Consider the following 26,248-nt stretch of genomic DNA (forward strand, 5'->3'; position numbering starts at 1 on the left):
CATCTTCCTGTATGAAGACTGTGTGTGCTTTAGTGACTTTTGCTGACTGGTTGGAGCTGTGCCTGGCATGGGCTTTTGGTCGTGGTGATTTCCACATAGTGGGTGTCCTGTTAGGACAGCTAAAGCTCAATTAGATGCAGGCCAGGTGTCCTGAGATTCTATGCACTGAGGCCACCCTGGAAAGACATGTGAAGCTGATAGGGGAGCAAGCTGGAGCACTCTGTGCAGGGAGTGCCTTGGCAAGGTGGCTGGAGAAGATATGGCATGCAACCCTGGAGGTTCCTGAGCTCTCTGCACAGAGGGTTCCCTGGAAGTATAGCTGGAACTAAAGTGGGTGCAAGCCAGGGGGACATTGGCTCTACACACAGAGGGCATTTTGGCAGGATAGCTGAAGTTGAAGTGTATGTAAATGCGGATGTTCCAGGACTCTGTACAGAAAGTGCTCTAAAGGAGCAGCTGTTGCTGAGGCAGGATACAAGCTGGGGGGATCATATGGTACTCTGTACAGAGGATGCCCTGGCAGCACAGCTAATGCTAAAACGGGCATGGGTCAGTATGGTCCCTGGGCTTCCTGCAAAAAATGTGCCCTGACAAGATAGCTAAAGCTAAAGTGGTTGCATGCCATGTTGTTTTGGGGCTCTGTACACTGAGGGTGACCTGGCAAGACAGCTGATGCTGAATAGGGTGCAGGTTGGGGTATTTCATGGTGTTCAGCATAGAGGGTACTCTGGCTGGAGGATTGGAGCTGAGGCTGATTCTGGCAGGAATGTTCTTGGGTGCCCCTCACAGGGGGCACTCTGGCTGGGTGGCTGGATCTGAAGAAGATGTCAGCTGAGAAGTTCTGGAGCTCTGCACTAACAAGCCGTCTGAAGCCAAAATGGTGTAGGCTTGAAGTGTTCTGGAATGTTTTGCACCTGTATCACCTTGGTGCAAAGGCTAGAACTATAGTTAGCGCTAACCAGGGGTGTGCTGGTGTATACCACCCTGTAGCCACCTTAGTGGGATGGCTGGGGCTGATTTGGGGTAGGGGCCAGGGCTCACTGAGGTGGCAAGCTGGTTAGCACTTGCAGACTGTGCATGTGTCTGTGCTTTCAAGGTGGAGGGGGAGTGTAGACCATGTGTGTTACTGAGAGAGCTTTCCAGCAGCTACCCCCACTGCTTGGTAGAGGTCTAAGGCTGGCTCTTTTATATGCTAGTTGCTGTTTTAAACTGCTGCTTTTTAAACAAGAATTTAAAAAAGAAAGCAAAAGAAATGGAGGGGCACCTGGGTGGTTCAGTTGGTTAAGTGTCTGATTTTGGCTCAGGTCATGATCTCACGGTTCATGGGTTCAGGCCCTGCATCCGGCTCTATGCTGATGGCTTGGAGCCTGGAGCCTGCTTTGGATTCTGTGTCTCTCTCTGTCCTTCCTCTGTTCATGTTCTCTGTCTCTCTCTCAAGATAGATAAATAAAAACATTAAAGTTTAAAAAAAGAAAGAAATAGAAAAAAGAAAGTAAAAGAAAAGGGAAAAGGAAGGAAGAAGAAAAGAAAAAAAAAAGGGAAGGGAAAAGAAAAAGGGAAATGGGTTAGGAAAGGAAAAGAAAGAAAAACCTGGGCCTTATTTTCTGTGCCCCAGAATGACCAGGGCTGGTATCAGCTTCGGGACCTGGGACTCATTATAGGGACCAAATCTTGCTCCCATCTGTACTTTTAAGGAAGAGGGGGTGCATAAGCAGTGTCATTCTCCGGTCCCTCTGACCTGGAAAACATTGCTGCAGCTTCCCTGCTATTTGGCATAATTCTAGTGCTGTCAGTTTTATGTTAGTTGCTCTTTTAAACTGTAGTGTTTTTGTTGTTGTTGTTGTTTGTTTGTTTTTTGTTTTTTGTTTTTTTCCCTGTGCCCACTGACAGAGGAATCCATTACAGTACCTCAGTACTGTCCCTTTCCACTGAAGTTCACAGGGTCAGGGGTGAAGTTTCCCATTGTTACCATGTCTCCATCTCTCTTGCTGTTGTCTTTTGCTCTTCTGTCTTTTATTGCGCCCTCAGTTCAGTCAGCCCTTAGTTCTTGAGGAGGAGTTGTTCTATATGTAGGTATGGTTTAGTCTGTTCTATGGGCGTGAGTTCAGAGTCTCCAACATTGCCTCTTAGACCAGAATCCACGATTTACCCATTTTAATAATAATACAATGTTAGTTAAGTCAGTGTTTGCATTATTACATTATGAGGACAATGTAAACATTATTGGCTGATCATGTAAATTAATTATGCTTATAATTTTTGTTTCATACAACTTTTTGTTTTCCTGAGATCAGTAATTGTCTTCACTTTTCACTTGCTTAGATTTCTGTAGATCTCCTTAGGTAGTTTGCCAAATGTTTAAATGCATATCTTTATGTTTTTCAAAATTCACAAATGTATCAAGTGGATTCATTAGTTTCATTTTTCTCCCACACACCTTCCTTTGATGTCCCTCCGTCTCTTCTTCCCACCTGTATTGGTTGTTCTCTGTGCCGGCTGCTTAACTACACCTGCAGTTTCCCTTTACTCTTGTCATAGATTTACTTTCTTTGCTCTCCTCTGGGAAAGTCCATGCCACTCTGACTTCACCAGATCATTTGTACTAATTTTTTTCCTTCTCTTTGGAATTCAATTCATCTGATGTTTGGTAATTCAAAACTCTGTGGGGCTAGGTATATTAAAAGTATTACTATATATTGTTTTGAATAAACTGGATACTTTGAATGTACAGATTCAGTTTTCTATAGTATTTTTCTAATATTATTTTTTAAGAACTTCTCCCTCTGCACCCTCTGACCTCTACTTTTAGACTTTATTAGTTGGGCATTGGTCTTTGTGGCCTCTACACTAAGCCTCCATTTTTGTTATATTAGTCTCTCATTTTCTTATCATTTCTATTTTCTATAATTTTTATTTTTCATTGAGGTAAAATTGGTATATAACATTGATATATAACATTATATTAGTTTCATATATACAACATAATAATTAGATTTTTCTGTACACTAAAGTGATCACCACAATGTCTAGTTACAATCTAGCACTATACAACTAACCAACCCCCTGTACCCATTTTGTCCATTCTTCCCTTCTGATAACCACCAGCCTGTTCTTCATATATGAGATTGGTTTTGTTTGTTTTGTTTTCTCATTTCTTTTGTTTTTTGAATTCCATATATAAGAGAGATCATATGTTATTTGTCTTTTTCTGTCTGACTTATTTCATGCAGCATAATACCCTTAAGTTCCATCCATGTTGTCTCAAGTGGAAAGATTTCAGTCTCTTTTTATAGCTTTTTATTCCATTGTATTTCTATACTTCATCTTCTTTATCCATTCATCCATTGATGGACACTTAGGTTGTTTCTGAATCTTGGCTATTTTATTTGAGAGAGAGAGAGAGAGAGAGAGCGAGTGAGCAGGGGAATGGAGCAGAAGAGGAGAGAATCTTACATAGGCTTCAAACTCAGTGCAGAGCCAGATGTGAGGCTGGATTCTACAACCCTGGGATCATGACCTGAGTGAAAATCAGAGTCAGATGCTGAACTGACTGAGCCACCTTCCATATCTTGGCTATTTTAAATAATGCTGCAGTGAACATTGGACTGCATATATCTTTTTAAATTAGAGTTCTTCTTCTTTTTTTTTTTTTCCCTTGGATGCGCAATAGTGGAATTGCTAGATCATTTGGTAGTTCTACTTTTGATATCTTGAGGAAATCCATACTGTTTGCCAGAGTGGCTGCACCAATGTACATTCCTACCAACAGTGCACAAGGGTTCCCTTTTCTCTACATCTTTGTCAACACTTGTTACTTTTGGATAATAGGCATTCTGACAGGTGTGAGGTGATATCTCTTTGTGGTTTTTATTTACAGTTCCCTGATGTTTAGTGATGTTGAACATCTTTTCATGTGCCTATTGGCCATCTGTATGTCTTCCTTGAAAAATATTTATTTAGCTCCTCAGCTTATTTTTTAACTGGATTGCTTGTTTTTTTTGTTTTGTTTTGTTTTTGTTTGTTTGTTTTGTTTTTTTTTTGCTATTGAATTGTTTGAGTTCTTTCTATATTTTGGATGTTAGCCCCTTGTTGTATACATGATTGGCAGATATTTTCTCCCACTGGTAGGTTGCCTTTTCATTTTGTTGATGGTTTCCTTTGCTGTGCAGAACCTTTTTTGAGTTTGATGTAGTACCACTTTTTTATGTTTGCTTTTGTTGCCTTGTTTTTTTTTTTTTTTTTTTTGGTCAGATCCAAATATTTGATGCTAAGACTGATGTCATGGTGCTTACAGCCCATGTTTTCTTCTTGGAGTTTTATGGTTTCAGGTCTTATATTCAAATTGTTAATCCATTTTGAGTTCATCTTTGCATATAGTGTAAATAAGTGGTCAAGTTTCATTGTTTTGCATGTAGCTGTCCAGTTTTCCCAACACCATTCATTGAAGAGACTGTCCTTTCTCCATTGTGTATTCTTGGCTCTTTTGTTAATTGACTATTATGTGTGTATTTATTTCTGGGCTCACTATTCTGTTCCATTGATCTGTGTATCTGTTTTATTTAAATACCAGGCTGTTTTTATTACCATATGTTTTGATTTTAGTATAGTTTCGAATCAGGAAGTGTTATAGCTCCAAATTTGTTTTTTGTTCTCAAGATATCTTTGGCTATTTGAGGGTCTTTTGTGGATTCATACAAATTTTAGAATTATTTTTTCTTGTTCTGTGAAAAATGCCATTAGAATTTTAATAGGGATTACATTGAATCTATAGATTGCTTTAGGTATTATAGATACTTAATGATACTAATTCTTACATTCCATGGGCATGGAATATGTTCCCATTTTATTTGTATCTTCTTCAGTTTCTTTCATCAGTCTTATACTTTTTTGTGTACAGGTCTTTTACCTTCTTGGTTAAATTTATTCCTAGGTATTTTTTTTCCTTTTGATGAAATTGTAAATAGGACTGTTTTTTAAATTTTTCCTTCTGATAGTTATCAGTATATAGAAACACAGCAGATTTTGTATCCTACTTTAATTGGATTTATTTATTAGTTCTAATAGTTTTTTGGTAGATGTTAGGGTTTTCTATATATAGTATCATATCATCTGCAAATAGTGAGTTTTATGTCTTCTTTTTCAATTTGGATGGCTTTCTTTTCTTTTTCTTCCCTAATTGTTGTGGCTAGGACTCCTAATACTATGTTGAATACAAGTAGCCAGAGTGGACATCATTTTCTTGTTCCTGATCTTACAAAGGAAAAGCTTTCAGCCTTTCACCATTGAGTATAATGTTAGTTCTTGGTTTGTCATATATGGCTTTTATTATGTTAAGATCTTTTCTTCTATACCCACTTTGTTGAGATTTTTTGAATCATAAATAGATGCTGAATTTTGTCAGATACTTTTTCTGCATCTATTGAGATGACTGTATGATTTTCATTCCTCATTTTGTAAATGTGGTGTGTGACATTGATTTGCAGATGTTGAACCATCCTTGCATGTGTGGACTAAATCCCTCTTGATCATATGTATGATCATATGTATAATCTTTTAAATGTATTTTTAAGTTCAGTTTGCTAGTATTTTGTATAGAAATTTTGCACCAGTGTTCACCAGGGTATTGGCCTATGATGATTTTTTTTTGGTGTTTCTGTCTGGTTTTGATATCAGTGTAATACTGTCTATGTCAAATGAGTTTGGATGTGTTCCATTAATATTTTGGGAGAGTTTGAGAAAGAGAAATATTAAATCCTTGAATGTTTGGTAGAATTTACTCATGATCCCATTTGACTTGTTTCTTGTGAAGTTTTTGATTGCCAACTCAATCTCCTTACTGGCAGTTGGTCTATTCAGATTCTCTTTTTCTTGTTGATTGTCTTAGATTGTTTCTAGGATTTTATCCATTTCTTTTAGGTTGTCCAGTTCATTGGTGTATATTTGTTCATAGTAGTCTCATGATCCTTTGTATTTCTGTGGTATCATTTATAGGATCTGTTTTCTCTTGAATTTTATTTATTTGAACTCTGTTACTCTCTGTCTCTGTCTCTTTGTTTAATTTGGAAGTCTGTCTAGAAGTTTGCCAATTTTATTTATCTTTTTAAAGGATCAGCTCGTAGTTTCATTGATCTTGTTATTTATTTTTTTTAATTTTTTTGTCTTTCATTTATTTATGCTCTGATCTATATTATTTTCTGCCTTCTACTGACTTTAGACTTCATTTGTTCTTTTTCTAGCTTCTTAGATTTAAAGTTCATTTGAGATTTTTCTTGTTTCTTGTGGTAAGAATATCTTTATGAACTCCACTCTTAGAACTGCTTTTGATGCCTCCTATCACTATTATAATATTGTATTTACATTTCATTTGTCTTAAAGTATTTTTTGATTTCCTCTTTGATTGTTCAGTTGAGCCATTTTTTTTAGTAGCATGTTGTTTAATCTCCACATTTTTGGGGGAATTTTTCCAGATTTTTTTCTTATAATTGTTTTATACGTTCACACCATTATGGTTAGACTATATCCTTGGTATAATTTCAGTCTCCTTAAATTTATTGAGACTTTTATGTGGCCTAACATGTGATCTATCTTGGAGAATATTCTATGTGGAATCAAGAAGAATGTGTATTCTGTTGTATTTGAATCTGGTGTTCTGTACCTATGTATTATGTTCATCTGGTCTAAGGTGTCATTTAAAGCCCATGTTCCTTATCAGCTTCCGCCTGGATGATCTATCCATTGGTGTAAGTGTGGTATTTAGATCTCTATTATTATTGCATTGATGTTGATTTCTCTCTTTAAATCTGTGCATGTTTGCTTTATACATTTAGATACTCTATGTTAGGTGCATAAATATTTACAAGTGTTATATTCTCTTCTTGCATTGACCCCTTTGTCTTATGTGCCCTTCTTTCTCTTTTATTAGAATCTTTGTCTTAAAATGTGTTTTGTCTAAGTATAGCTATATCAGCCTTCTTTTCATTTCCATTTGTATGGAGTATGTTTTTTTCCCATCTCTTCACTTTCAACTTGTGTTTGTTCTCAGATCTGAAGTGAGCCTTTTTTAATCCATATACAGATGGGTTTTTTTTTACCCCATTCAGCCATTCTGTGTCTTTTGATTGAAGAATTTAGTCCATTTGCATTTAGAGTAACTATTGATAGGCATGTACTTACTGTCATTTTCTTAATTGTTTTCTGGATGTTTTTGTAGTTCTTCTCTGTTCCTTTCTTCTTTCCTTGCTCTCTCCTGTTGTGGTTTGTTGACTTTCTTTAATGTTATGTTTGGATTCCTTTCTCATTATCTTTTGTGTATTTTCTATAAGGTTTTGCTTTGTGCTACGAGGCTCACATATAATACCCTCTATATATAATAGTCTACTTTAAGTTAATAGTAATTTAAGTTTGAACACATTCTAAAAACTATGTGTTCATTCTTCCCCTATGTTTTATGTTTTTAATGAGTTTTTAATATTTTTTACATTAAAAAAAATTTTTTTAACATTTATTCATTTTTGAAAGGCAGAGAGAGACAGAGCACGAATGGGGGAGGGGCAGAGAGAGACGGAGACACAGAAACAGAAGCAGGCTCCAGGCTCTGAGCTATCAGCACAGAGCCCAACGTGGAGCTGGAACTCACGGACCATGAGATCATGACTTGAGCCAAAGTCGGCCACTTAACTGACCGAGCCACCCAGGTGCCCCTGCATTTTTAAATTTTGTGTAATTATCCTTTAACTAATTATTGTAGTTATAGTTAATTTTACTACTTTTGTCTTTTCACCTTTATACTACCTTTATAAGTGGTTACCTTTATTATATATTTATACTTTCCAATGATATATTTTTAATTTCGTATGTTTCTTTGTTACCAACTAGTATCTTTTATTTTCAGCTTGAAGTCCCTTTAACATTTCTTGTAAGACTGGTTTAATGGTGATGAACTCCTTTAGCTTTTGCTTGTCAGGAGAATTCTTTATCTCTCTTTCAATTCTGAATGATAGTCATTCAGGTAGAGTATTCTTGGTTTGATTTTTTTTTTTTTTCTTTTAGCACATTGAGTATGTTGTGCCACTCCCTTCTGGTCTTCATAGTTTCTGTTGAAAAATCAGCTTGTAGTGTTATGAGGATTCCTTTGTATGTGACAATTTTTTTTTCTCTTGCTGCTTTTAAGATTCTTTAACTTTTGACATTTTAATTATGATGTTTTTTTGGTATGGTTCTTTTTGGATTCAATTTATTTAGAATTCTCTGGGCTTCCTGGCCCTGGATGTCTGTTTTTGTCCACAAGGTAGAGAGGTTTTCAGCTATTAGTTCTCATATACAGTTTTTGTCCCTGTCTTTCTTTTCCTATCTGGGACCTTTATAATGTAAATGTTATTCTACTTCATTTTGTATAATAGGTCTTTTAAGCTTTCTCCCCACTTTTTAAAATTCTGTTTTTCCCTGGTCTGTTTGAGTTCTACTGCTCTTTCTTCTCAATTGCTGATTTTCTTTCTTTCTTTCTTCTTCTTCTTCTTCTTCTTCTTCTTCTTCTTCTTCTTCTTCTTCTTTCTTGCTTCATTTAGTGTGCTGTTGAACTACTCTAGTTATTTTTCATTTCAGTTATGGTATTCTTTATTTCTGTGACTTTTGTTTAGTACTCTTATATTTTCTTTTTGCTGAAATCATTACTTGTTCATTCATTCTTCTCCTGAGTTTGGTGAGCATCCTTATGACTATTACTTTGAACTCTCTATCAGGTCAATTACTTAACTCTATTTCATTAAGATGTCCCCACCCCCCAGTGTTCTTTTTCTCTTTTTTTCATCTGAAACCTATTCCTCTGTTTCCTAACTTTGTTTTCTCTCTGTTTATTTCTAAGTATTAGGTGTACCAGTCACCTGTTCCAGTCTTGAAGGAGTGCCCTTGTGTAGGCAATGAACCTTATTATTCAACATTGCCCTAGTTTTTGGTCCCTTGAACTGTTGTGATTGTCTAGACAGTCTGATTTATTCTTGATAGTTTCCAGTTGTTTAGTTTGTGCCAAGCTCTGTCAGTGTTTGAAAAGGAGGATCTTAGCTCATAGTTTAAGGCTGACTTGAAGCCAGACCATCAGGCAACAGCTTCCAAAATATACAAATATATAAAATCCTGTGGGACTCTAGTACTGACCCCTGCTGGGCTCCAGACCTGGTGATTTGAAGATGTCCCCTTGAAACATTTGCAAGACATTTGCAAAAATTGGGACTCCAGGTGAGTGTATAAGCTTCTTTCAGCAAAGGAACGGGCAATGTGTATCGACGCCAAGGGAGAACACAAAGCTGGTATTTTCTGGTCTACATTCTCTGAGTGCTCTCCCATAGTCTCTAGTAATCCTGAAGTGTGCCTCTCAGGCTAAAGCTCTAGTTTGAGTAAATAGACTGTTTTCACAGGATGACTGGGAGTTTGTTTTGTCTGCTGTCTGTGCTGTGCCATGGGGTTGGTAGCCTGCCAATGCTAGCAAACTAGAAGGAATGCAAAATGGTGCCTGCTATCACCTCCTTCCCTAGTGAAAGTCCTAATAGACACCTGCATCTCTGGCGGATGATCCTAGCCAGATCTGTGTAATGAATCTCTTAAACATGGTGAAGGTGGTTTTCAAATTACTTCTTTTGTACTGTGTCCTGGTGTGAGTGAGATTGTATGTGAGACTTTTAAGAGCAAACTTTCCATTCCCTACAGTCTTTTGGGTCTCCTGGATATAATCTTTGTTGGTTATCAGAGCCAGACATTTTGGAGGCTTGTCTCTTCAAGGTCCCAAGGGTTGGGGTGTTGATGTGAAGTATGAACCCTTCACTCCTCAGTGAAATACTCTGTATTTGTGAGATCCCTCTCAATTGTGGGACACCATGTGTGTCACACACCATGGGAGTTGGGTTTTTTTTTTTTTTTTTTTTTTTTTTTGGCAAGACCATTTTCAACCTCTCCTACCTATCTGGATGCGGTCTTTTTATCCTTGTTGTGGAGGAGCTTTTCACCTAGTTTTCAGGTCTTTTTCAGGGAGAACTGATTCATATGTAGGTATAGATTTGGTGTGTCCATGAGAGGAGGTGAGCTCAGGAATATTTCTATGCTGCTGTCTTGAACCACTTGTATATGTTTTCTTTTTTGTCCTCTTTGTGAGAGTTCCTGATTTTTTTTTCCAGTTCCATTCTTTGTATTAATTTGATTGCCATGTTCCTGATTTTAGAGATCAAAGATCATTTTCTTTTTCTCCTATTTTCTTTGATTTATGTTTTCTTCTGTTTTATTTGGGCACAATATCTCCTTATCTCTTTATGTCACAGAGAAAATAGATTATAGAGATTTAGTAAAAGAATTTTCCATTTTCTTGTGTCCCCTTCCCCACTTTTGATTATTTTTACCTCTAAATCTCAATCAGGAAGCTTTACTTAAGTGTCTTTTGATCCGGGCACCTGGGTGGCTCAGTTGGTTTAGCATCCAACTTCAGCTCAGGTCATGATCTCACAGTTTGTGGGTTTGAGCCCCATGTCCAGCTCTGTGCTGACAACTCAGAGCCTGGAGCCTGCTTTGGATTCTGTGTCTCCCTCTCTCTGTGCACCTCCCCTACTCACACTTCATCTCTCTCTCAAAAATAAATAAACATTTAAAAAATCTTTTAAAAAAGTATCTTTTGCTCTGTGGACACCCATTAACATTTCAGTGGTTATATACATGTAATGGCAGCATATGTGATTTGAATCAACCTTCATATTGAGAACAGCTGTAAGGAGGGATATTTAAAAGTAATAAAAATGTCAACTGCATGGAATTAGAGTAACTTTGAACTTATATCACATAATTATATTGCCTCAAAATAATTCAAGGAAAATTAAAATAAAATAATTATAATTAGTCCATAGTCAGAGTGAAAAAAATTCACACCTCTTTCAGTAATTAACAGGAAAAGTAGATACAAAAAATCAAATGTCGGTTAAGCGTCCGACTTCAGCCAGGTCACGATCTCGCGGTCCGGGAGTTCGAGCCCCGCGTCGGGCTCTGGGCTGATGGCTCAGAGCCTGGAGCCTGTTTCCGATTCTGTGTCTCCCTCTCTCTCTGCCCCTCCCCCGTTCATGCTCTGTCTCTCTCTGTCCCAAAAATAATAAACGTTGAAAAAAAAATTAAAAAAAAAAAAAATCAAATGTTGATTATAGAATATTTTTAGTGGTATGTAGAATATGATTTCACTAATATGATTAAAAAATGGACACTGTATATATCATCAATAAAGTGACATAAGTAAATTTTATGTATGTTTAAATTTTATATAAACTATATATATATATGTATATAATTGTACTCAAGGGCTGAAAAATTATTTAGAAGTACACATAGAATATTTACAGAAACTAACAACATACTGAGACATAATTATAGTTTCAAAATTGAAGCAGAGTGTATAATGTTAGTATAATGAAATTATGGTAGAAATAAATAGGAGGAAATTATTAGAAAACTCCCCATCAAGAGATTAAGAAAATGAAAAAATAAAAGTAGCGTGAGTAGAATGATAGTGAATATTCTAAATATCAAATTTTAGGAAATTCACCTGAAGTCATGGTTAAATAAATGTTTACAGCCTTAAATTTATAAAATAGAAAAGAAGAAAGAGTAAATTGCAATATGGGTGTGAAGTTCATGAAGTTGTCAATAAAATAGCAAATTTAACAAAGAATTTTAAGAAAGAAAAAACAAATGAGCAGATTACAAAAATAGAAATAAATATATAATAGTATGTCAGTAAACTCAAAGAGAGTTGCAAATAGGTTTTCTCAAGTCTTTGCCTGAGTACTGATTGGCACATGTGTGAGAAAAAACTATCTGAGGCTGTGGGGAAGATCTGCTAAAGGAAGAGAGAGAATAATTTATTAGCTCATTTTAGATTGAGAGTGGTTTGTATTCCCACTAACCAAAGTGGAAAAACTCATAAACAGAATTTCATAGAGATTTGGTTAAATATTCAGAAGGATATTGCCTTAATAATGAGTCTAATCCTAAATAACTAGTTTTTCAGATCTTGAAAGACTCCAACTGATTCTAAGTAACTAAATGGATGCTAGGGAAGAAATATGATATCATTTAGAGAAATACAGCAAAATCCAGAAACTAAAAAGGTAAAATTGACAATCTTTGTGATCCAATAAAAATGACCAGGAATGGAAAGAAGCCTGAAAATAAAACCCATAATCAAGAGAAGAAACAACAATAAAAACAGACTTACAGATTTCAGAGACAATAGAACTACTAGAAGAGGACATTAATACAGGTATCATAAATATTCTTCATTGTTCAAGAGGTAGAGGGAAATATAAGCATGGTGTCATCAAAATTAGAAGATTTTTTAAAAAGTAAAATTAAATATCTAAAATAAAAATACACTGAATGGAATCAAAGTATATTAGACACTGAAGAAGAAAAGGTCAGTAAATATGAGGGCATACTAATAAAAAGTAACTAAGATGAAGGATAAAGAGAAAAAAGAATGAAAAAAGAGATGAACATAGCATCAATAACCCCTGAAATAACATCAAGTTATCTGATAGATCTAATTACAGTCACAAGAGGAGAGGTAGGAGTGGGAGAGAAAAAAATGTGTGAAAAAGAAATGTCCCCAGGTTTTCTAAATTGAAGACAATTATAAACTTACATGAATTAGTTTCCTATTGTTTCTGTAACAAAATAACACAGAATTAGTGGCTTTAAATAATAGTAATAATGATAATTTATTACAGTTTTGCATGTCAGAAGTCTGAAATGGGTCACACTGGGCTAAAATCAAGGTGAAGGTAGGGCTGCGTTCCTTTCTAAAGAATCTAGAGGAGAATTCATGTCTTTTTCAGAATCTGTAAATTTTCTGTATTGCAGTATCTGGTTGAATCTCACAAGGCATCACTCTGACACTGACTCTTTGCTTCCCTCTTTCACTTACAAGGACCCTTGTGATTACATTGGACTCACTCAGAAAATCCATAATCTCTTCATCCCAAGGTGACCAGACTAGCAAATTTAATTCTATCTGCTATGTTAATTCCTAGTTGCTATATTATGTAACATATTCACATGTATTGGGGGTGGACATGGATATATTTAAGGGACAACTATTCTGCCCACAAAACACGTATCCAGTAAGCTTAATCAATCAACAGCAGAATAAACATAAAGAAACATAAACATAGCATCATAAGACAATTATTAGATGCAATCTGTGAAGGAAAAAATATTAAAAACAGCTATAGAAGACACATGCAGAAGAACAAATATGTGAATGAAAGAACACTTGTTTCAGAAATTATGCAAGTGAGAAGATTATAGAGAGACATCTCTAAGATAATGAAAAAAAGAACTGTCCACCTAAAATTCTATATCCAGCAAAATTATCTTTCAAAATGAAGACAAAACAGGACTCAAAAATTAAACCTGATATTTTCAGTAGCAGATTTGTATTACATAAATAAATATATACATACATACATACATACATACATACATACAAAATTATTTAAAGAGAAGGAAAATGATACACGTTAAAGATTTGAATCTATATACAATAATGAATAGCACCACAATTTACCAATATAAAGTATATATATATTTTTTATTTTAAAAAGTTTCTTAGGGGTGCCTGATTAGCTCAGTTAAGTGTCCGACTTTGTCTCAGATTATGATTTTGTGGTTCACAGGTTCAAGCCCCCTATTGGGCTCTGTGCTGATAGTTCAGAGTGGAGCCTGCTTTGGATTCTGTGCCTCCCTCTCTCCCTGACCCTCCCCTGATCATGCTCTGTCTCTCTCTCTCTCAAAAATAAGTAAACATTTTTTAAGTTTTTATAAACAGTAACTGTTTAGACAAAATAAAAACAATATATTTCCAGGTTTATGGCATAAATAGGTGTAAAATGTGTAGTGATAAAAACCCAATGGGAAGATGTAGAGGGATGGAAATATATGGTAAGGTTCTGATGCTATATTTGTACTGCTGTAAGTACCATTTGAAGTTAAACTGTAATAAATTAAAAATATATTATGTGATCCTTAGAGGAACCACAAAAGTAAAGGAGAGGTATAGAAAATAAGACAATATTGGAGATAAACTAAAATTATAAAAAAAATATAGAAAATGATAAAATAAAAATGAACAAAAAACACATGGGACAGCTAGAAAACAAATAATAAGACAATAGATTTGAATATAACAGATTAAAAGGCAGAAGTTGCCAATTTCAATAAAAAAAGCAGTAACCAACTCTTGTAAACTTTTGTTTACAAGAATCCCACTATACATAAAAATACATAGCTAAGTTAAAAACAAAAGAATATAAGAAGGTATACTTTGACATACTAACCACAAAATCTGTAGTGGCTATGTTAATATCAAACAAAGTATACTTCAGAACAAAGAATATTACGAGACATTTCATATTGATAAAAGAGTGAATTCACCAAGAGAACATAAACTCTAACCCTAACTCTAACCCTAATGCTAACCTAAGTGGTTTTGGGAAATTCAGATAGCAACATGCAAAAGAATGAATTTGCACCCTACTCACTAATTAACTCAAAATGGATTAAAGAGTGGACTTCTGGACCTGAAGCCATAAAACTCCTATAAGAAGACATAGGCAGTAAGGTTTTTGACATCATCTTGATGATGTTTTAGGTTTAACATCAAAAACAGAGGCAGGAAAATCAAAAATAAACAAGTAGGACTACCAATCTTAAAAGCTTCTACACAGGAAACCATCAATAAAATGAAAAATCAACCTATTGAGTAGAAGAAAATATTTGCAAATCATATATCTGATGAAGGGTTAATATCCAAAATAAATGAAGAATTCAGACAACTCATCATCATCAACAACAAAAGAAAAACAATCTAATTAAAAAATGTGGTGGGGGGCGCCTGGATCGCTCAGTTGGTTAAGTGTCCAACTTCAGCTCAGGTCATGATCTCTCACTCTGTGGGTTCAAGCCCTGTGTCGGGCTCTGTGCTGACAGCTCAGAGCCTGGAGCCTGCTTCAGATTCTGTGTCTCCCTCTCTCTCTGCCCCTCCCCTGCTCATGCTCTGTCTCTCTCTCTGTCTCAAAAATAAATAAAAACATTAAAAAATTTTTAAAAATGGGTAGGGGAATTGAGTTGAGATGTTTACAAGGTAAACATCCAGATGGCCAAAAGTTACATGAAAAGATGCTCAATATCACAGGGAAATACAAATCAAAACCACAGTGTAATATCACCTTACAGCTGGTAGAATGGCCATTATGAAAAGATAAGGGGTAACAGGTGTTGATGAGGATGTGGATAAAAGGGGACCCTTGTTCACTGTTGGGGTGGAAATGTATATTGGTACAGGCACTATGGAAAACAGTATGGGCATTTCTCAAAAACTTAAAAATAGATCTACCATATGATCCAACAATTCCACTTCTGGTTATATATCCAAAGAAAACCAAATTTCTAACTTGAAAAGGTATTTCCACCCCAATGTTCATTGAAGCACATTGATAATAGCCAAGATACAAAAAGAACTTAAGCATCGTCAATGGATGAATGGATAAAGATTGGTATTTTATTTATTTTTATTTTTTATTTTTATTTTTTTTAACGTTTATTCATTTTTGAGAGACAGAGAGAGACAGAGCATGAGTGGGGAAGGGGCAGAGAGAGAGGGAGACACAGAATCTGAAGCAGGCTCCAGGCTCTGAGCTTTCAGCACACAGCCCGACGCGGGGCTTGGATGCACGAACTGTGAGATCATGACCTGAGCCGAAGTCAGATGCTCAACCTACTGAGCCACCCAGGCGCCCCTGTTTTTATTTTTTTTTTTATTATTTTTTTGAGAGCGAGAAAGAGAGAGGGTGGAAGGGAACGAGGGGCAGAGAGAGAGAGAGAGAGAATCCCAGGAGGGGCAGAAAGAGAGAGAGGGAGAGAGAAACAGAGAGAGAAGTGAGGCTTACCTGAAGCAGGGCTCGTGCTTACCCCAGGTGGGTTCAAGCTCACCAGATGTGGAACTTGAACTCATGAACTGTGAGATCATGACCTGAGCTGAAGTCAGATGCTTAACAACTGAACCACCCAGGAGCCCAAGAATGGTATTTTATATACATATAATAGAATATTATTCAGCTGTTAAAAAAATGAAGTATTGTCATTTGCGACAACATGAATGATGTTTTTGGTATTATACTAAGTCAAATATGTCTTACAAATACTGCATAATCTCACTTATATGTGGAATCTTAAAAAAAAAAACAAGCTTATAGATTCAGAGAACAGATTGATGGTTGCTGGAGGTAGGAGTTAAGGGTGAGTGAAATGAGTAAAGGGAGTTAGAAAGTACAAACTTTTTTGGGCACCTGGGTGCCTTAGTCAGGTAAGTGTCTGACTCTTAATTTCTGCTCAGGTCATGATCTCAGCTTCTGAGATCAAGCTCCGTGTTGGGCTCAGTGCTGACAGCATGGAGCCTGCTTGGGATTCTTTCTCTCTTCTCTCTGCCCCTTCCCTGCTCATGCATGCTCTCTCTTTCTCTCAAAATAAATGAATAAACATTAAAAAAAAAGAAAGTACAAACATCTTGTTATAAAATAAGTAAGTTATCAGTAAGTAGTGTATACCATGGCCACTATAGTTAATATACTGTATTGCATATTTGGAAGTTGCTAAATCTTAAAAGTTCTCATCACAAGAATAAAAAATTCTATAAGAATGTATGATGATGGATGTTAACTCCATTTATTATGGTTATCATTTCACAATACAAACTTCAATCAATATGTTGTACAACTGAACAAATATAAACTTGCGCGTCACTTATATCTCAGAAACAAAAGCAAAAACAAGTAATATATGATTCAGCAATTCACCACTGCCTCTAACCCTAAAAAAGTGAAATCAGGGACTCAAACAAATGTTCATAGCAGAATTTTCACAAATCCAAAAGATGGAAACAGACCAAACATTTGTCCGTGAATAAATGGATAAACGAATATGGTATGTACATGTAATAGAATATAATTCAGCCTTTAAAAAGGAAGGAAAATTTGACATGCTACAATATGGATGAAACTTGCAGACACTGCATGTTAAGAGAATTATGCCAAACATAAAAAGGACAAATATTTTATGACTACTTTTATACGAGGTAATTGGAATAATAAAATTCATAGAGACAGAGAATAAAATGGTGGGTGCCATGGTAACTAGAGGGAAAATGGGGAACTATTAATGAGTACAACAGTTTCAGTTTGGGAAGATGAAAAAGTTCTGGAGATGGTTGGTGGTGATGGTGTAGCCTAACATAATGTCACTGAATTGTACACCTAAAAATGGTCAAAATGGTAAATTTTGTTATGTATATTTTTCCACAATGAAAAATATGATGTTACCTAACATTAAAATAGCTCTAATTTACAACCATAATTATAAACGAGGTAGTATTTATTATTTGATATTATTATTCACCATTGCTTGAATGTAATTGAATATGAGCATCAAATTTATGAAAAAATATTACAAAATGTGTATATTATCTATACATGCTAGAGTTCCTTAGAAGGAACTATGAATAGAACAGACAGTAAGATTTCTTGTTACATTTACAATTTGCATGTATTTGTTTCTTCACACATATAACCAAATTCAAAGACATAACCTGAAGATCAATTAAGCAAAAGAAAGTTAAATTTATTCTAACTTACTACTTATTGATTAATCAGACATACGTAAGATGATAGTGCTAGGGCTCAAAATATTTATTTTTTCTATATCAGAAAGTAGAGCATCCCCCCGTTCATGCTCTGTCTCTCTCTGTCTCAAAAATAAATAAATGTTAAAAAAAAAAAAAAGAAAATAGAGCTTCAATCAAAGAGAATAGAACCCACTATTCCTTTGTAAGTATATTGCAGAGTTTAATATTGCAAAGGCCAGGAACTATTTTCCTTATGTCTGTATTGGGCACTCCTGTTTCGAATTAGACATCCTTAGTATTAAGCATTAATTTGTATTAAGTGGGATGTTATTTGGGGTGCTTTTGTTAGTAGTTCACTACCCTCTGCATTTGATTAGGTAATTTATTTGCCATCAGTTGCATCTGTAACACTTCCCAGTCAGCTTCATCAATGAGTTACATTAGGAACCTGTTTAACCCTCTTTTCGAATCATTAATAAAGTTGTTAAATAAAATCAAGCTAAAAGAAATAACTCCTTGGCAGCCTATGAGGCGCTAAACCTGAACTGAAAATAGAACTGTTTATGATTTCTCTACACACAGACTTTCATCCAGTATTCAATCCATTTGATGATACTTTTATGTAGGACAATTGGAATTAATTTTGTTAGTTGCATTTCATGATGTTTTAAACTCCCATTGCATTTAATACAATATTTTTTTTGAGGGTAGGGCTCTGGAAAGTAGCAGTGCAGTTGGAACAGAAAATGATCCATTTTAGAAAGACTATTATGTTTCAGTATTCACTAAATCTATTATGGATAGGAGAAATGGAGTAGAGACATCTTACACAGACACTTGAGTTCCTCAGGCCAAATGTCACTATGAACAATTTGATGTAAAAATAAGGACATTGTAGAGGTAGGAATAGGGAGAGGAGTAAAACTGGAAGAATAGTATCATTATTTTAGGTAGGTACTTTTATTTATTTATTTATTTTTTTTTTCAACGTTTATTTATTTTTGGGACAGAGAGAGACAGAGCATGAACGGGGGAGGGGCAGAGAGAGAGGGAGACACAGAATCGGAAACAGGCTCCAGGCTCTGAGCCATCAGCCCAGAGCCCGACGCGGGGCTCGAACTCACGGACCGCAAGATCGTGACCTGGCTGAAGTCAGACGCTTAACCGACTGCGCCACCCAGGCGCCCCTAGGTAGGTACTTTTAGATGGGAAGTTATTGATTCTAGATGAGTGCTGACCATTAGAGCCTTTTGTGATGGAAATATTCCACAATCTGCACTCTCCAATAGAGTAGGCACTAGTATTTGTGGCTTTTGAGCACTAACAGGGTTAGTGCAACTGAAAAAGTAAATTTTTTAATTTTATTTAACTTTAATTTAAATTTAGATAGCCACCTATGGCTACTGGCTACCATATTGGACAGCACACTTCTAGAGCATTAAGGGAGCTGTACTGGAAACCAAAGAAATAGGAACTTTATACTCAGGGATAGTTCTAATGTATATCTTACAATAAGGGGAGCTAGGTAAAGAGTTCTTTAGTTTTCTTCTTGCATGGTCACCAAATGAAATAAAAACAAGCTTTACTCACTTTGTCCACAGCATAGTTAACTGCAACTTCCTTTGTCTCAAACCCATCAGAAACTGGAACATGGTAAATGGAACATAAGAGAATTAGGATTTCTCCTCAAGTAGTATTTTATTTTTATTTTTTAATAGTTTATTTATTTATTTTTGAGAGAGAGAGAGTGAGCAGGGGAAGGGCAGAGAAAGAAGGAGACAGAGAATCTCAAGGAGGCTCCACACTGTCAGCACAGAGCCCGACGCTGAGCTCGAACTCGCGAACTGTGAAATCATGACCTGAGACTAAATCATCAGTTGGACACTCAACCACCTGAGCCACCCAGGAACCCTTCAAGTAGTATTTTAAAATATACTTGGGGTCCCTGGGTGGTTCAGTTGGTTGAGCATCAGACATCAGCTCAGGTCATGATCTCACGGCTCATGAGTTTAAGCCCCGCATTGGACTCTGTGCTGACAGCTCAGGGCCTGGAGCCTGCTTAGGATTGTGTGTCTCCCTCTCTCTCTGCCTTGCCCCCACTTGCTCTCTACCCCCCCCACCAGTATAAATAAACATTAAAGAAACAAAAAATTTAAAAAACGTTTAAAATATACTCAACTTGGGAGTTCGTTGTAATATTTTTCATGCACCTACTAACACTTTAATATATTTGAAAAAAAATTTGCTCGCTAATTCCATTCATCTAGATAGCATTCATTCATGAGTATTTATTGAAAAATTGTTATATAGTAGACATTAAATTGGTTGTGATTATCACTTTTAAGAAGTGTTCAGTTTTTATCACTAATGAGTATCTGCTACTTACTTTCTAATAAATTAGATTTTTGTTTCTTTTCTCTGACGAAGTTGCTTTCCTGTTGAACATGTTCCTAATGCTGTTCTGATACCATCTACAGCTTCTTAAAAATAGCAAGCGCTTTATGTTTTTTATTTATTAATGGATTACAATAGGTGTAGTATGCATGAATTATGAAAGACTTTTCATCAACTAAAAGTTTTATGAAAAAACTTATGAAAAATGGTTGCAATTGTTGTATTGGAGAGAATCAGTCTCTTTCCATAAGAGATAATTTCAGACTCAGTATTCTTAGTATTTTTATTTCTAGCTAGAAAAATAGAACTTACAACGCATTGATTGACAGTGAACAGTAATGCTATGTAAGGTTTATGACTTTATGATTTTATAAACCTGTTCATTCAGGTTTTTGTATGTTCATAAGTTGTCTTTTCTTTTGGATAAATAATTAGGAGTAGAATTGCTGAGTCATTTGGTAAGTGTATATTTAAATATATAAGAAATACAAAACTGTTTTTCCAGAATGGCTATATTATTTTCATTCCCATGAGCAATGTATGAGATTTTCAGTTGTTCTACATCCATGGCAGTACTTAGGGTTGTCAGCTTTTTATTTTAGCTAATAAATATATTCTGGTACCTCATTTTGGATTTAATTTGCATTTTCATGTGGCTAATGATGTTGAGCATCTTTCCTGTTGTTATATGCCATCAGAATCTCTTTCATTAACTGTTAAAATCCTTTACTATTTTTTTTTTTTATAAATAGGGTTGTTTTCTTATTATTAGGTTATGGGAGTTCTTCATGGACAAGTTATTTTTCAAATATGTGTTTTGCAAATGTTTCCTTTTAGTCTGTGGTTTGCCTTTATGTTTGTTTGTTTATTTTTGGAGAGAGAGAGGGAGAGAGTGTGTACAAGTGGGGGGAGGCAGAGAGAGACGAAGAGGGAGAATCTTAAGTAGGCTCCACAACACAAGGGTCAATCTCATGACACTGAGATCAAGACATGAGCTGAAACTGAGTCTAGAGTTGGATGCTTAACCAACAGAGCCCCCCAGGTACCCCACTTTTTGTTGTCTTAAAGGTATCTTTTGAAAAGAAGAAATTTTAATTTTAAAGATGTCCAGTTTATCAAATTTTTATGGATTTTTATTTTTCTATCTTATCTAAAATGTTTTTGTCTAATCCAAAATCACAGAGATTTTCTCCTGTGTCACCTTTGAAAAGTTTTGGGTTTTACAACAGGGTCTATGATCCATTTTAAGTTAATTTGTAAATATGTTATGAAGGCCTAGGTTCTTTATTTTTTAAATGTATGCCCAGTTGTTTCAATTAAAAAGACTATTCTCTATCTGTTGAATTACCTTGGCAACTTTGTTCAAAAATCAATGGCATGTATGTAAGAGTTTATTTCTGTACTCTCCATTCTGTTCCATTGTTCTGTTTGCCAGTACTTTACAGTTGTATAGTAAATCTAGAAGTTCAGAAATATAGTATAAAACTTAATACATTTCCTGCAGTGCAGTTTTGCTGGAAAAGAATTATCTCCAGTTTTATGTGACTGGGAAAAACTATTTTTCTTTAATTTTTGTAAAATATTTTTCCTGGATGCAGAATGATGGGTTGACTTTTTTTTTTCTTTCAGTACTTTAAAGATGTCACTCCAATTACTTCTAACTTGAATAATAGAGATATAGATCCTCCTTGTGTTTCTCTGGGATCTTGTACCTGTGGGTTGATGTCTTTAAACATTGTAAGGAAATATGCAGCCATATCTCTTTTCCTTTGGACTCCAATTTCACTTAGACTGTTAGAATATTCAGTATTTCCCCACAGTTCTTGAATTCTACACCCCCACCCAGTCCCAACCCTTTGTTTTTTCTCTGAGTTTTCTGACCAAGAAAATTGTATAACTCTCCATTTATTTAGGTCTTTCATATTCTTCATTAATATTTTGTAGTTTTCAGTATACATATCTTACACTTCATTTATCAGATTTATTTTTAGATTATCCCATTAAGTCCCTGGGTATTTAATACTTTTGATGCTGTTATATATGTGCTCTCATTCTCTTCCCTCTCCTAATTCTCTACATCTCTCTGTATGTCTCAACTATTTCCTGTCTTTAAGTTTGATCATTTTTATTGATCTATCTTTAAGTTTATGGATTCATTCCTTGTCTCTGTTAGATCTAGTGATGAACCCATCCAAGGAATACATCATATCTGATATTATGTTCTTTATGTATAGCATTTTCATTTGATCTTTAACATATTTTCCATTTCTATGCTGGAATTCTTCCATTAGTCATTTGTGGTGTTCTCCTTTTCATTATATACTTCAATTTATAATCATCGTTATTATAAAGTCTCTTTTCCACAGTTTTGACATCTGAGTCTGGTTCTCTTGATTGCTTCATCTCTTGACAATGATTTTGCTTTCTGTGTCTCACAATTTTTATTGAATTCCAGACATCCTGGGTATAACAGGAGATACAGAGGGAAATGGTAGTTATTGTAGGCAATAACAATGGGTACATCTTTTTGGCCTTTCATTTGGGGGGTGGGTTGAATCAGTCTAGTCAGGAATTGGATGAGATTTGAGTTGTTTGTTCTATCATTACATTCAGTTCAACACAGGCTCCAAGTCAATTGCTACTTACCACCTTATACATAGAGAGAGTGCCGTAATGGTGGTGGTTTTTCTGTGTTTGTGTTCCATGTGCAGCCTTCAGATATTTATCAGATATAAATATATATGCTCTTGCTCTTCCCCTACCAGGAGATGGTTGTTGCTTGTTAGTAAATGCCCCAGTCCACCCTCAGGCTTAGATAGGCACTTTGTATTGGGGCATTGGGAGTGGCATTCTCTTAACATTCCTGACCCTTAAACCCACCTTTTAGCAGCCAGACTCTGCCTTGGGCAGAAGTTTCACACTCTCCTTTAGAACTAGAAGTTTTCTGCTTGTGTCATTATAGGAACTTAGGACCAATCTTTGAATTTACTCCAGGATGAGAGTATTTTTATTCTGACCCCTGGTTGTTCCAGAATGAGATGTTAGCCTGAACTTGGCTTTTGACAACTTGTTAAAGTTTAGGTGCTTCTTTTGTATGTGTTTGTATGGTGGTTGCCTCCTCCTCCTGTTCTCTGCGGTACATATGGCATTTCTTTTGCCTTGTCTCCCTTTGAAGAGGATTGTCTTTCTTTGGAATTCAGGTTTCTTATATGTGGATAAATGGGACTTCTTACAGTGGGATTCTAAGTTAATGCATAGACTATAAAACCTCAACTCTTTGATGGACTCAAAAAGAGTTATGATATTGTAGTTTTCTGGCTGTTTTCCTGTTGTTAGTGTGAGAGTGATATTGTTTGCAATTTCCATATTCTAAATACAAGTAAATTCTGTATGATTCGAGATAGCTGAGTTTTTAGTTGAAACTGTTCAAGGCACATGAGAATCAAAAGGGATCTGGTGGCAAAAGTAATAAAAATAAAAATAATAACAATAACAATAATAATAATAATTCATGTAAACTTATCTTTTAAAAATTCTTTATCCTTCATTGATAAGTAGAAATTTACTTAGCAAATCTCTTCACATTTCCACTCTATATAGGGATTCTTTGTCTTAATGATAAATATAATTTTTCTTTTTAAGGAAATGGTGACTCAGTGAAATAAAATTCTTTACATTCCACTTCCCCTACAGTGGTACCTATGTATGTGTACCTGGCATTATGGAGGGTATGTCTGCCTCACTGCCACCCTCTGGTGTTTTCTATAATTGACTGCAATAAACTTTTCTTATGCTGGCATGTGCTGTTCACCATCCTGCCATGACCTTAAGCCGTCAGATTCCGACTCCTTCTCCCTACTTTGCTCTCTGCATGTCTGCCAGTCCCATCTAAGCATTATCATGTTGCCCTGCTTACCATGTACAGGGGTGAGGCTCAGGCACATTAGCCAAGGCCTCTTATTCAGCCATTTGCTGGTCTGTTGTTCTGGCATCACAGGAGGGCTGGGGCTTTTTACAATAATTGCTCTGTCCTTCTGGCTATTCCATAGGAAGAAAAGCACATGTTCTTTCTCTTCTAGATCATAAAACTAAACTGAGAGTCCTATTTCCCTGTCTCTGCCTCATCTTTACCAAGGATAAGAAGGCCACAGTTCGAGATCATCAGAGGACTTCTCCTATGTTTCATGTAATTGTTCTCTATCTATTTCTTATGTGTCCTCACCTCCTGTTGATTCTGTGCTTCCTTTTGAAGAGAAAACTAGCTTTTAGCTCTTTCCTTTATGTTTGGGGGTAGCCATCAGCTGAGAGGGTGAGCTGGTAGCAGTACCACCAACTCTCCACTCTCCACAGGGCCACTGGCCCATCCCAGCCTGATAAAGCACACAGATGAGGGTACAAAGCCAAGAAAAGTTTTGTCATTTAATGGATTCTTGTGCAATGTGGTGGCCACAAACGCCCAGTTCCTAAGAGTGCTACCTATGCCAAGCCTGTCCATCATGGTGCTAACCAGCTAAAGTTTACCTGAAGCCTTCAGTATGTTGCAGAGAAGTGAGCTGGATGCCATTGTGGGCTCTGAGAGCTCGGGATTGGTGAAGATTGCACATACATATTCTTTGAGTTTACGCTCATTGATTCATTCCACAAAGCTATCAGAAGAAATCCTGACACCCAGTGGATCAGCAAAGCAGTCCACAAGCACAGGAAAGTACTAGGGCTAACGTCTGCGGGCCACAAGAGCCATGGCCTTGGAAAGGGTCACAAGTTCCACCACACTATTGGTGATTCTCACAATGCAGCATGGAGAAAACATAATATTTTCCAGATTCACCATTAGCAGCAATATAAGTAATGTTTGTAAAATTCTTACCTAATAAATAATTTAGGACAGTCATGTCTGCTTAAAAGTGTTCTTTAATTTGTCTGTTAAAATGAGTTGTCTGCAGATCGTTCCATGAATTCACTGTCAAATCATGAAATTTAAAGTGCAATAATGTTTGAAGACTGTAAGTGATGGTGTATCTTGTGTCTAATAAGATAAATCCTTTTGCCCTTGCTTTATCATATTAGGGAGTTTATATGCCAGTGTTTAAAATGTTGTTTGGTATAATGGTGTAAAATAAAGTCTATAAAAGTGGAATGCAGAAACTAGCCATGTAGATTTGTTGGTGTATGTAATGCAACCTACAGCTTCATTGGGACGATGTAATGCTCTGCTGGTTTACTCTCAAATGGCTATTTCTAGAGGTTTGGTAAGAACAAGCTTTTAAATTTGGATTTTGCTTGGAAATGTGAAGAATATCCTAATCTTTTATCAGGATCGTATGCAGAATAATGTTAACTAAGCCCATATTTTTAGGTTGAATCTGATGTTCCATTTATGTAACCACTGCTTCTGAGAGAATAGTTTGAAAGAATGCCACCATTTTTCGGAGAATTAAATAAACCTGTTCAAGAGGTTTCTCTTACAAAGGAAACTAAATCCTGCTCAACCTAAGCAAAATTGCCTTGGTCTCCACAGGACCATTGAAGTTCACATAAAAGAGGGAGACTCCTAGTTCTATCCCATGACTTCATGGGATCTGTAAAATACTGAATTTCATGCAAAGCAGTCAGTAATGGTATTTAGACTGGTCTATATTAAAACTGATGGAAATTGAACATTAGGTAAATGAGAAAAATTTACCTTAAGATTGGTAAGCTAGTAACGATGCTAGGATTGGGAAAACATCAGATAACCTTTTAAGTGTGAGGATAAAAAAATTAAAGTTAGCTTTGATTAGAATTTTAAGAAGAAGATTCACATTTTCATGTATTCTTGTGTGTGTCTGTGTGCGCGCATGTGTGCGTGTGCGTGCATGTGATTTTTGGAATTTAAAATTAAGAGAGGGGGATAGTAATGGATATATGACAATACACAGAATGCATTTGGAGGGAGACAAGTATCCCAAATATTTAGTATCAATCCTGCTAATAATTTCTAAGTATCAGATACTATTCCTTGTATCTTATAAAGATGTTTTCAGTTTTACAAAAAAACTCATTAAGCAATTTGTACTATTTTAGAAACAGAATTAAGCAGTTTACCTAAGGGAGAAGTACACCAACATTTCTATTGACAGACGACAACACTGAGAATTGGAGTATGAGATTAATTTG

General features: G+C 35.7%; 1 pseudogene; it reads left to right on the forward strand.

The window, feature by feature from the left end:
* The first annotated feature begins 264 nt into the window (after nt 1-264).
* LOC123596828 lies at nt 265-24,926 on the forward strand (annotated as a pseudogene).
* Nucleotides 24,927-26,248: the final 1,322 nt, after the last annotated feature.

Source organism: Leopardus geoffroyi, chromosome C1 (genome assembly GCF_018350155.1).
Source record: "Leopardus geoffroyi isolate Oge1 chromosome C1, O.geoffroyi_Oge1_pat1.0, whole genome shotgun sequence".
NCBI lineage: Eukaryota > Metazoa > Chordata > Mammalia > Carnivora > Felidae > Leopardus > Leopardus geoffroyi.